The sequence below is a fragment of the Pundamilia nyererei genome, unplaced genomic scaffold (assembly GCF_000239375.1).
Source record: "Pundamilia nyererei isolate P.nyererei 1_Seehausen unplaced genomic scaffold, PunNye1.0 scaffold00043, whole genome shotgun sequence".
NCBI lineage: Eukaryota > Metazoa > Chordata > Actinopteri > Cichliformes > Cichlidae > Pundamilia > Pundamilia nyererei.
The window spans coordinates 2,967,065-2,978,824 of record NW_005187444.1 but is presented as its reverse complement, the minus strand read 5'-3'; the positions used below and the strand labels follow the sequence as shown (position 1 = coordinate 2,978,824).

The window sequence follows — 11,760 nt, the reverse complement described above, 5'->3', positions numbered from 1 at the left end:
TTTTTTTTTTTTTTAGTGGCGGAAACGGGCTTCCATAGCTTTTGACTCCTCCCTCGTCACAAAGGGTTGCTACAACAGGTAGCTCTGCATGTTTGATTTAGCACTTTTACACCAGATACCCTTCCTGATGCAACCACAATGAGTATTTGTGTCTCCAGCTAGAATCAAACAGCAACCTTTTGTTTGCCAAGGAAGGTTTCAGACATGTCAGGTATCAGTAAATGCTATTAATTCTCTGTTGCTGACTCTTTCAGATTGAGAGAAGGTTATGATATTGTCGACACCAACACTATGGTCCAGAGTTCTTCTGAAGTAGACATTAAATTGTAAATGTATTTATTTGCTGAATTACATAGTACTTTGGCAAATAACTTACAGCATTAACTGTATTACTCTGGGTCAATTCACGTGTACGATGACGTTTGATATTCTCCACAGGTTGCTTTGCTGTAGCTTCTAATATACTAAACCATGTGGATGATTGATTAATGGTCACATTCAGTCCTTGTTTTAGTTTTCTTTTAGCTTAAGTGTTGATCGGTGCTAAGCGATTCCTGATAAAAAAATCAATAAAATGGGACACAGGGATGAATTAAAAAATACTTTTATTAACATGCAGCATGCATGTTTGCAAGGACAGGCATCCTGAAAACATTTAATTGGAGAACCATAGACCATAAAGTCTGTAAGTAATAGTTCATCAAACTATCCACATATTGAAGTGGAACAGACCAATTATTAATTATTTAAGGGTAAAGCTGGTATAGCTTTCCTGACTATTCTCAGATTAAGACAGTAACCAACCAAGAACTGACTGCTAACACAGCTTCTGTCTGTAACCAAAGCTTGATACATCATATTTATGTGGAACTGCATGGAACTTCACTGTTGTCCCGAAACTATTAAAAACTCATCCACATGTCATTAAGAGATATCTTCCTTCATTACCATAAATACATATCCTCCTGCCAAAAATGCTTCTCTTGGAAGAATACACTTAAATTAAAATTTCACAGGTCTACACTACCCAGTATGTTACAGTGTTCTGGGGGGGTTTTAAATACAGAAACTATATATTTTGTGAGTCTTGCACGAATTTCCTTATTTTTATATAAAAATGGGAAATATGTGCAGTTATTTACTGAAGCATGTGGAAGCATTTTGTACAGTTCTAACAAGCTTGAAAGTCGATGTGTTCTGAACACCTTTCTTCTTCAACACAGTCTGAACTCTCTCAGGCAAGCTTTTCTGTGACATCATTAAGTAGTCCTGACGAATAGTTCTCCGGGCTTCTTGGAGGACATTCCAAAGCTCTTTAAAAGCTGTGTTTTGTTCTGTTCTCTGCGGAGAAGATCCCACACTGCTTCAGTAACGTTGAGATCCAGCTCTGGGAAGCTGATGTGTAACTGATAATGTCGTAGTGTGTGCTTTTCCTATCCAAGTGTGCACGCGATAACTTGAGAACAATGCGACGTCGGATTTTTAAATTCATACCACAAGTGCATCTGCTGGGAGGCTGAGGGGTAGAACTGGACGCTTCTGTATTTTTGCTGTTTCTGAAGGACATGACATTTGGATAATTTTCATTTGCTGTAATTTTTCTTAGGCTTCCCACTGCTTCTTTGTACTCAGATTGTCCAGTTTCCCTATTATTTTTACACAGTGCACACAATGATAGACATATCTAGTTTTGTTGATACAAAAATATTATTTTATGTCACACTGTGTTATCCTTGACAATTTTCAAAGATTGAGCTAAAGAAATATGAACATGTTTTTGGCTGCTAGTAACAAGTCCCTTGTTAGTTCCTTGCCGGTGCATCCCCTGGTGCCTTTGTCCATCCATCCATTCGCTTCCGCTTATCCTTTTCAGGGTCGCGGGGGGTGCTGGAGCCTATCCCAGTTGTCTTAGGGCGAGAGGCGGAGTACACCCTAGTGATGGGATTTCTGGCTCTTTTTAGAGAACCGGGTCTTTCGGCTCGGCTCACTTAAAAGAGCCAGCTCTTTTGGCTCCAAACAGGCTCTTCAGGTTGTTTTGTTGCTTTAATTAATTTATTATTAACAATAATATAAAATTATGCACAAAATGAATTACTAATGTAAAAAAAAAAAAAGTGGTTTTATTTATATATGTTTATATATAAATATATACGGTGGCCCCTAGAGACAAAGCACGTACAAACTCCAAAAAGCACGTACAAATTCAAAAATACATTTCTAGCGTTAACTGAACTTCCTAAACAGAGCTACCTAGATCACACAGTGGTGTGCGGATCGATACTGAAATATCGATTCTTCTGATATCAGCAATTTATGTTCTAGAATCGATTCTCATATTATAATATCGATATTTTAGTACTCTAGGGTAAATTTGTAGTTTTTCCATTAAAATGAACGCAGTGGAAAGAAACTATATTTGGATCGTCTAATTTGGAAGGAACTACTTGCTCTTACGCCTTTCATAGTCATATGCGAAATACGGCTGTATAAATGTGTCGCAGCCCCTGGTGTGCGCACTCACAACAATGGCTGAGCGCAAACAGAGTCATGTGTGGACGCGTTTTACCTCCACAAACAGCCCAGACATGATTTGTGATATATGTGGCAAGACAGTGAGGTGTTGTGGCAACACCACTGACCTCGTCAAACACCTTGGAGTAAATCACATTACAGAATATGATAAGCTTATGTTGAGGTGAACTGAAGAGGAGGAGAGGGACAGGTGCTGCTAGGGCGAGACAGACGTCTCTCGCAAACGCACAACGTCAGTTTTTTTTTTTAAATTTCTATATGATTATTCTGCATTATTAAGCAATAAAAACAAGTTGTCTGATGTCCTCTAATCATTATGAAGCAATATGGTTATGTTATTATTACAATTACATAATACAATTATATATTGTATTATGAAATGCAATGAAACATTACGTTTTTGTACAGAGTATCGGTATCGGATCAGTATCGCCGATACCACCCTGAATTTTACTTGGTATCGGATCGGAAAGGAAATCAGTGGTATCGCACATCACTAGTTGTTGTCCCTGGCTCTCTTTCTCTCTCTCTCTCCCTCTGGCTCTGTTCCTGTGCTACTGAGTGTAACTACCGCCCCTCCCCCCTCTTCCCAGCGCAAAGCACAAGGCTCGCATGCTGAGTGAAGCGGAAAAAAGTGCGAGAGAGAGGGTGAGAGAAAGAAGAAAAAAAACCCCACGGCTCGCGATAAGGAGCCGGCTCGCGTCGTTCACGTCAAAGAGCCGGCTCTAAGAGCCGTTTCGTTCGCAACCGACACATCACTAGTCCACCCTGGACAGGTCGCTAGTCTGTCGCAGAGCTAACACATAGACAGAGACAACCATTCACTGTCTTCTCATTCACTTCAGCAAACACACCTATGGGCAATTTAGTGTTAACCTAATTAAGTGTTTCCAATTAACCTATCCCCACTAACTGCATGTCTTTGGACTGTGGGAGGAAGCCAGAGTACCCAGGGAGAACATGCTGACTCCGCACAGAAAGACCCCGGCCTGATGGTGGAATTGAACTCAGGACCTTCTTGTGAGGCCACCATGCCAGTGTGCCTTTGTTTTTCTGTAATAATTCATAGGTTAGTGTTAAATATCTTAACAGACAAGAAATAAAATCATCTTCTGAACTTTTGGAAGCAAAATATGAAGAAATGAGAGTTGTCTCATGATTTTTGCACAGTACTATATGTATTATCCTGTATGTCCCTGCACATCATTAGGTGTGGAGTCCAAAGTCCATTTAGAGTTGAAGTTAGGTTGGGAAATGAAAAAAATAACTCGGTGCAAAAGTGCCAAAAACTGCAGTTACTCTGATGGTCATGTGAGGCTGGCTCCAAAAGTGAATGTATCCCTCCAAATTCCCATCTCTGATATTTAGCCATAAGCAAACTCTAACTCTTTTGTGACTTCAAGAAGGAATAAGGCAGTGCCGCACCACTTAACAATATATTAAACTGTCAGCCTAAGAAAATAGATTTCAGTCCAAAACCTTAAACGATCATAATTAAAATGATATAAAACAGATTCATCTTTTGCTAAAATTAATTCTTCATTTTTGGGAGTTCTTTCATATTTCAGTAAGAAACGCTCGTGCGTATTTCTCCTCGTTGCAGGTTTGTTTAGAAGGCTTTGATTACAAAATCTGCCCCGAGTCTGACTGAACTTTTATCCTGAAGTAAGATAAGGGTCAAAGGGAAACCAGGCATCGTCAATAATACGTTTGTTGTCTCTGTCAGATTAGCTCTTTTATTTCGGTTGTGTTTCAAAGACGTTTGGTCTGCCTCCCTCTAACTTTTGACAACTTAGAAGAGGAAGGCTTATTGTAGTCCCACAAGGCTTAATTATCCCTCCATCTGATAACAACCTGGTAAGAGAGGAGGTCGGCCAGAATGAGAACAGGAACCAAGGGAGGGGTGGGGGGTAGGATTAATGTAGATTGTCTGATATTACCTGGCCTCTGATCAAAAGACTGTGTTGGCAGGCGGAGCACATAATCCTCTTGATTTCGCCTGTCAGTGCCAAAAACTTCTGGTACTGTGTAGCTCAGTGGGTAGGGCAAGACATTACTGACCAGCCAATGGGAACTCTGCCATATCGTTTCCATAAACACATATCTTAAAGCATGAATCATATTAAATATTTCATCAAAATGCACAGGTAAGTACTGACCTCACAGCCCTAGAGCAGAGTGATTTTTTTTTCCTGTCATTTTTGTTTTTATAAATATTGACAAATTTTTGTATGATAGTACTAAGAGTTTTGTGGCATTTTAATATATCCATCCATTCTCACATTTTACTCGCTCTCTGTTGTATTATCTGTGGATCTTTGTGTCCAGAGAGAAAGCAATTTTGAGCAAATTTTCATCTTTAGTCATCATCTTTTTTTTCTCTTCTGAAGTGCATCTCTCTTGCAATAAGATGCAATAAGATGAAATATTATTAGAATGTGTTTTTTTTTTCAACTCAAGGACATTTTCTCAAAAAAAAAAGGAAAAATAGACAAAAAAGTGATGTTTAAAAAAGAGAGCAGCTCAAAAGACACTGACAAAAGAAATGATGATTAAGATTATTATGATGTGTAGCATTATATATAATAGTAGCAGCTTTAGTCTAAACATACAAAAGACACATGAATATGTCCTCTATAGAAAACAAAGAGCAACTTGCAAACAATCTATCAAGTGCAGATCCTGATGCCACATTCTGATGGACAATGTTTCTTTTAAAGCCCATTTTTTTGTATAGATCTGTGCTTTTGGCTTCCTTTAAAAGACGTTTTGTGCATAATCTAGTTTGAAAATAGAATCTATCCTTTGAAAGAGCTGTCCTATTGCTAAACTGCTTAATGGTAGAAAAAGCAGCAATTTGACTTACCTACAAAGAAAGTACCTAAAAGAAATCTACCCATATTTTGCAACATTACCAACCATGGTTAGTTACTATATCATGATAATTGATTTTTCTGACTTTTGTCCCTATTCACTTTAAGAAACTTTCCCACAGTGGATTCACCTCCATGCTGAAGGTTACATTTTAGAGATGATCTCAATTGATGATATATGATTATATCAGATAGGAGGAGAGGAGAGCCGAGCGTCCATGTCTAATGATTCAAATAGCCGCTTTCACCTCTGTTGGGAAAAGTAATTATGAGAAAGTCACGTGGGGCTGAAAAAGGGAATGTGGATGAGGACAAGATCAGTGAAATGCACCATTCATCTTTTGCAAAATAATTTTTTTGCTGAAAAATTGCGACATTTGTTGACAAGAAATTGTTTTGCATGCAAAGCAACAATTTAAAAGTCTAAAAAAGGGACGTTGATTATAAGAGGAACATAAAAGAAGAGATGAGAAGAGTTCGATTCAATTGTGTGCAAAGATAAAAATTTAAAAAGTGCAAACTCATTGGAGTATGTAGGGCAGCGGTCCCCAAACCCCGGGCCTCGGACCGGTGCGTGATTGTTTGGTACCAGGCCGCGAGAGTTGAGGCTCAGGTGTGAAATGTATAGTTTTCAGGGGGTTTATCGGTTTTCAGCATTATTTTGTTATCGTTTTTATCGTTTACTCTGTTTTCCTTGGTCTTTTCACGTGTGTTATGAATAAATTTTCTTTTTTTCGGTACCGGTACTAGTTTTATTTTGTTGTATTTGCAATGTAGCTTGCCATCACCAGTGTGTGAATGTGTGTGTGAATGGGTGGATGACTGGATATGTAAAGCGCTTTGGGGTCCTTAGGGACTAGTAAAGCGCTATATAAATACAGGCCATTTACCATTTATTTATCCGCGACACCTTAAAGGCCGGTCCATGAAAATATTGTCGGGCGTAAACTGGTCTGTGGCGCAAAAAAGGTTGGGGACCGCTGATGTAGGGGACACTGGGGTAGCATGTCCTATACAGTAGATCTGGAAATAACAAAGCGTTGTATGATGCAACACAAAGAAGGAACATTGCCAAAGTCTCCATTATTAAATGACTGTGAGCTGCTCTGTACAAACCTCAAAATTTTTAAGTTACATGACCTGTTAAACTGTTCACAGATACATGCATCAAAAGTTGGTTCAAGGAAATAAACTTGCAACCTTTGCTCATTTGTTAGAAGTGCTGCCATTGCTGTGCCTCACGTTTTATTCACCAAATAGAACCACGTCACAAGTGTCAGAAGTCCAATTGTTATTCTAAGCAATGACAGACCTTCTCTGCATCAAATCATAGCAAGACTTAAGGTTTCTGTGGAGGTGAGGCAATTCACTTTAAAACACTGTGAGGAAACTGGAACATTTGTTTCCCAAACACGATCAGGCAGGCTGAAAGTGCCCACACTGTCAGAGGATCCAGACATTTAGCTGTATTGGCAGAGAGACGGAGAAGCAATTTGATCACAGATGATGTGAAAAATGCTTAATTTACCCTTGTTAAGGGACTTCTTACAGATAATGTAAATAAAGAAGAAGAGTCAGAAGAAGGCTGTCCAGCAGAGGAGTCAGGAGTCTCCAAACCGCTTCTTGTGGAAGGAAACAAGGTCAGATTGGCGAGGTAGTCTGAGACTAACATTTCACTGTGATTGACTGAAAAAGGTTTTAGATTTTAGGTTAGTTTTAGATTACTGGCAGTAACAGAGAGGTGTGTGTAAGTGTTATCTACACTGAAACGAGTGGGGAGAATATTCAACATTATGGCTATCATAATTTAGACCCCTGCAGTGAATCGACATCTTCCTGACCAAGGAGCATTACGGTCCTTGGAGTCATACTATTCTGACTGGTTTATATATTTATTTATGAGTATCCATGTCTTAGACCAACGTGCGCTGACTGTCATGGAATAAAAAAGCAGCCACAAAAAAATCCGTCAGTCAGATTTTTCCTACAGAAGCCAATATAAATGAATGATAAGCAATGATAATGCTGTTCATAATGAGCAAATTAGTTACTTAACAGTTCAGTAATCACTGAGTGGGCCATAAATTTGAAGCCAGAAGGACAATCAGATGGAAGCTTATCAATCCTCCATGTATATCAGCACCCTGCTGAACTGTGAAGAGCACACGAGTCAAACACATGGTCTGTGACATGTGTTCGACGGTGTTTCAGATCAGGGATTATTGCATTAATTAGCATGGATATGCTCTTCAAAAACCGAAACCCGTCAGTGATTGGATCAGATAAGCATTTGACATTCAGAGCTTGCTTTTACCCCTCTCTTTGCAAATCCCGGGGAGGATTTCATAACAGACGCCTGCCTGCTACTGAGCTGTCAAATTCTATTTTCTTCTTTACCATTTTTACTGTCTGCAGTAGTGCTGTGCTGTGTATCAGTGTTAAGTTGTTGTAGAGTAGTGCCATTATGTTTTCCAGCTGAATATCGAGTAGTATTTCTAGACTGTATATAAAAGATGAATATAGCCTCTGGGTCTGAAAAGTGAAGCCAAAGGGGAGCTTCTTTAAACCTGCATTCTTCCTAATAACCAGCAGAGGGCGACTTGTTTGGTTTCAGAAAGTTTGTGTGTACGGAAGTCAAGTGTCCTTTTGTCTTAGTTTCTGTTGGATTCTTGCCTTTTCACTTCTTTACACCTATGACTTAGTGAAACCCCGTCAGCCTGAGTGATCTTTGTCCTCACCATCCTCTGTATTTTCAAACTGTGGATCTGATTGTGATGTGCTGTTTATCTTGCAACCTCTTAATCACAAGTCATTAGTCAATGGCCAATACCTTCTTTCTGAGTCTTTGAATTAACATATTTTAATAATGGTAATTCTCTTAGTATTACCCAAAAATGAGTGACAGAGCCCATAATGTCATCAGAACATTTTTCATTAAGGTTAGAGTCAATTCCTGTTTTCCCACAGACAGGATCAGATGTCTTTTTGCAGCCACAGGTATCACCTGCTGGTAGTTCATCTTATATATTATCTGGAGATGTAAGTGAACTTCAATGTCTCTTTTTGTGCTCTATGTCCAAGTCTCCTTCCTTTATTCACTGCACATCACTTTGTGATCAACAATTGCTTTCTATTTTGGATATTCCAGGCTCTGGCATTGTAGGTAACCCTTGTTTATTTTGAACTCTATCATGTTGTTCAGCGATAGTTTTTCTGTGTTTTCTACATTTTTGACAGGGTTATATTGTCTGAAACAGAACACAACAAATTTTCAAAGTGATCTTTGCAAATATGAGCACACTGCCAGTCCCCTGACTACATAGAAAACAAAAATTTTGACAATTTAACAAACAGTGACACAAAAGAAAACATCATTGAGTAAAAATACATAAAAAAAAATAATAATCTGGTGCTGTTAGGGCTCACTCACTCAGACCAGAAAATGGGTTAGTGACCCCTGGCAATCACAGTTGGCTCGGGAAAAAAACATTCCCCAATCAGTTGGTAAATGGTTGCTGGAATTCCCTGGCTGCTGATACAGTATGTAAAACTGGTCACAAAAAGGGTGCTGCACCAAAAACCTCCTTGTAATTGGTTTAGGTGTTGGCAGGTTGCCATGGTTGGTTGTTGCATAGACGATGCAAGCTTGTCTGCAAGCACTTGCCAACTACTTACCAAGTGGTAAGGAGATGTTTATAGATATGTTGTCATCTTCCTGGCAAACTGTGGGGGACCACAGCAACCTGACAGTGACCTCCATACACCTGTTTGCAACCAACTTCAACTAGTAATAACCAACAGCCAGTCACCAACCAGCTGAGGAATACACATTTTTTTCTAGAAACCATGACTGCCAGGGGGGTAGCCGACCCTACCGGCTCAAAAATTATTAGCTCCTCCTCTTCAGCAAAATATGTAGTCAATATGATAACCTTAGAACATTAGAAACTTTCAGCATTCATTCAATTTGATTGCAACAAGCACCAGCATCTGGACAGTTGGTAGTGCACTGCAAGTAGTGCAAGCTTAGGTAAGGCCACAGCTGTTCTAACTAAAACAAATAATTCCTTATTCGAGGAAGACAGTGTCACGGTAGGAAGACCACATGTGTAAATTAACAATAACAGATCTTAACGGTTTAGGGTTATTTAAAAAACAACTTAAAGGACATTTTTTTATCCTTAAGATTTATTTAACACTTTAAATAATAAGTATGATCAAATACTTTTTAACAAAAGAGAAATTCTTGGTAAAATGACTACATAAGTGATGTAAAGGAAGATTTACTTCTCATTCCAGTGCCCTTACAACTCGTGCTTTTCGCCATCTATCTTGAGTCATTTCAGAAGAGAAAAACAGTAAAAGGCTCTTGAATTCTCAGAGTGAAAAGCTGCTGTCCATCTTCTTTTTTCCCCCCAACTGTCATATGTAGACAAATAAAAGTATGCTGGCTTCTTTCATTCTATTATTCTGTTACCCTTGACTTCATTGAGTAAAACAGCCCTTCAGGGCATTTTAAAAGTAGAAGCATAAAGCAGAAATGCACTCAGCATCTAACTTTAAGTGTGTCAAACTGCAATTTGAAATGAACTTTACACAACTAACCAGATATATTCTATGCTTACAATAAAATAGTGATTTTTCTTTTTTACTTTGGCCCTCCAGTATGTGAAATAAATTTGAGAAATGATTCTAGTTTGCATGTAAGTGACTGAGGGGGCCTTTGGGCTATTTTTAATCTGAAAAATATGTCCTGCGCTAAATTGGTCAGTCTGTTTCTCTTATTCATATTTCTGCCACAGTTGGCCCACTGGTGTGGCAATGATGATGGAAATTTTTATATATACTTTTTAACATTATAAGCTTTCATTGTATTGTAATTTTTCACTTTTAATGCAGTAAACTTCCTGACAGAACTAGAGTAGAAAGATTTATGGCTACAGACAGTCATTGATAGATGCTTATTGCCCAAAGATAGATATATCGATACATGAGGACTCTTTTAAGAGCTGGCCGCCCAGCCAATCTGAGCAATCAGGGTAGAAGGTATTTAGTCAGCGGGGTGACTGAGGACCTGAAAGCACTCCTGCATTAGTCTGTGGAGAGAGGCAATCCTTCCAAAAGGAAAACATTTTATGTAGCACTCCACCAATATTTGTGTCTTTGTGGTAGAGTGGCTAGATGGAAGCCACTCCTCAGTAAAAGGCAGATAACAGCCAGCCTGGAGATTGCCAAAAGGCACCTGAAGGACTCTCGGACAATGAGACACAACATTTTCTGGTCTGAAGAAACAAAGATTGAACTCTTTTTCCTAAATGCCAAGTATCTTGTCTGGAAGAAACCAGGAACAACTCATCACCTGTCCAATACCATTTCTACGTTAAAGCATTGTGTGGAGATGTTTGTCAGTAGCAGGAACTGGGACACTGACTAGTCAAGGTTAAGGGAAAGATGAATGTAGCAATGTACAAAGATATCCTTGATGATGTCCTGCTCCAGTGCGCTCTAGACTTTCAACTAGGGCGAAAGTTCAGCTTCCAACAGGACAATGACCCTAAGCACACTACCAAGATAACAAAATGAGTGGCTTCAGGACTATTGGGTAAATGTCCACGAGTTAACCAGCCAGAGCCCAGACTTGAACCTACTCTAGAGAGATCTGAACATGTCTGCGCACCGAACCTCCTGATCCTGACTGAGTTTGAGAGGTTCTTCAAAGAAAAATGGAAGAAACTTCCCAATAGGGTTTCCAAGTTTGTAGCATCATAGTCAAAGACTTCAGCATGTATTTGCTTCCAAAGGTGCTTCAACTAAGTATTGAATCTAGGCTGTTAAAGCTTTAACATGAAAAAATGTGGAAGAAGTAAAATGCTGGTAATATTTTCCAGATATACTCTGCTTTAAATTTCAGCCTCTTAAGGTTCTTCTTCTTCTCTGTGCCCTTTGACTACTATTTCTATTCTGTGATCAGTCCCCAGTTCATCTATTTTCGGGTGTTAAAATATTGCCATATTAGTTACAAATTATATTTTAGTTACCAAAATAGTTTGGTTCCTTGACAGTCAATAAATGTAATTTGCGTAATGTTGGGTGAGCCTCACACACTTTCACAGTAGTTTGTGGTGACTTTTGTATCATTTTATACTATTTTCATTCCATTCACCATTCAGATTTGTCACACTGGATTGCAAAAAACAGGACGGTGATGACCAAAATTCCAAACTAGAGGCTTGTGGTGGGGCGTGGTCTGCGGTGCCGTGCAGGGAGGGCGGATGCACCTGCATGGCATCCGTAATCACGCCCACCGAGTTAAAACACAGGGACTCAGGTGTGTGGGGGTTGTGTTGTGGTGAGA

General features: G+C 39.1%; 1 protein-coding gene across 2 annotated transcripts in view; it reads left to right on the top strand.

The window, feature by feature from the left end:
- Window positions 1-11,760, top strand: part of LOC102198332 (alpha-1,3-mannosyl-glycoprotein 4-beta-N-acetylglucosaminyltransferase C-like) — a 95,276-nt gene that overhangs the window by 22,930 nt on the left and 60,586 nt on the right. The gene's annotated exons all lie outside the window — the stretch shown is intronic.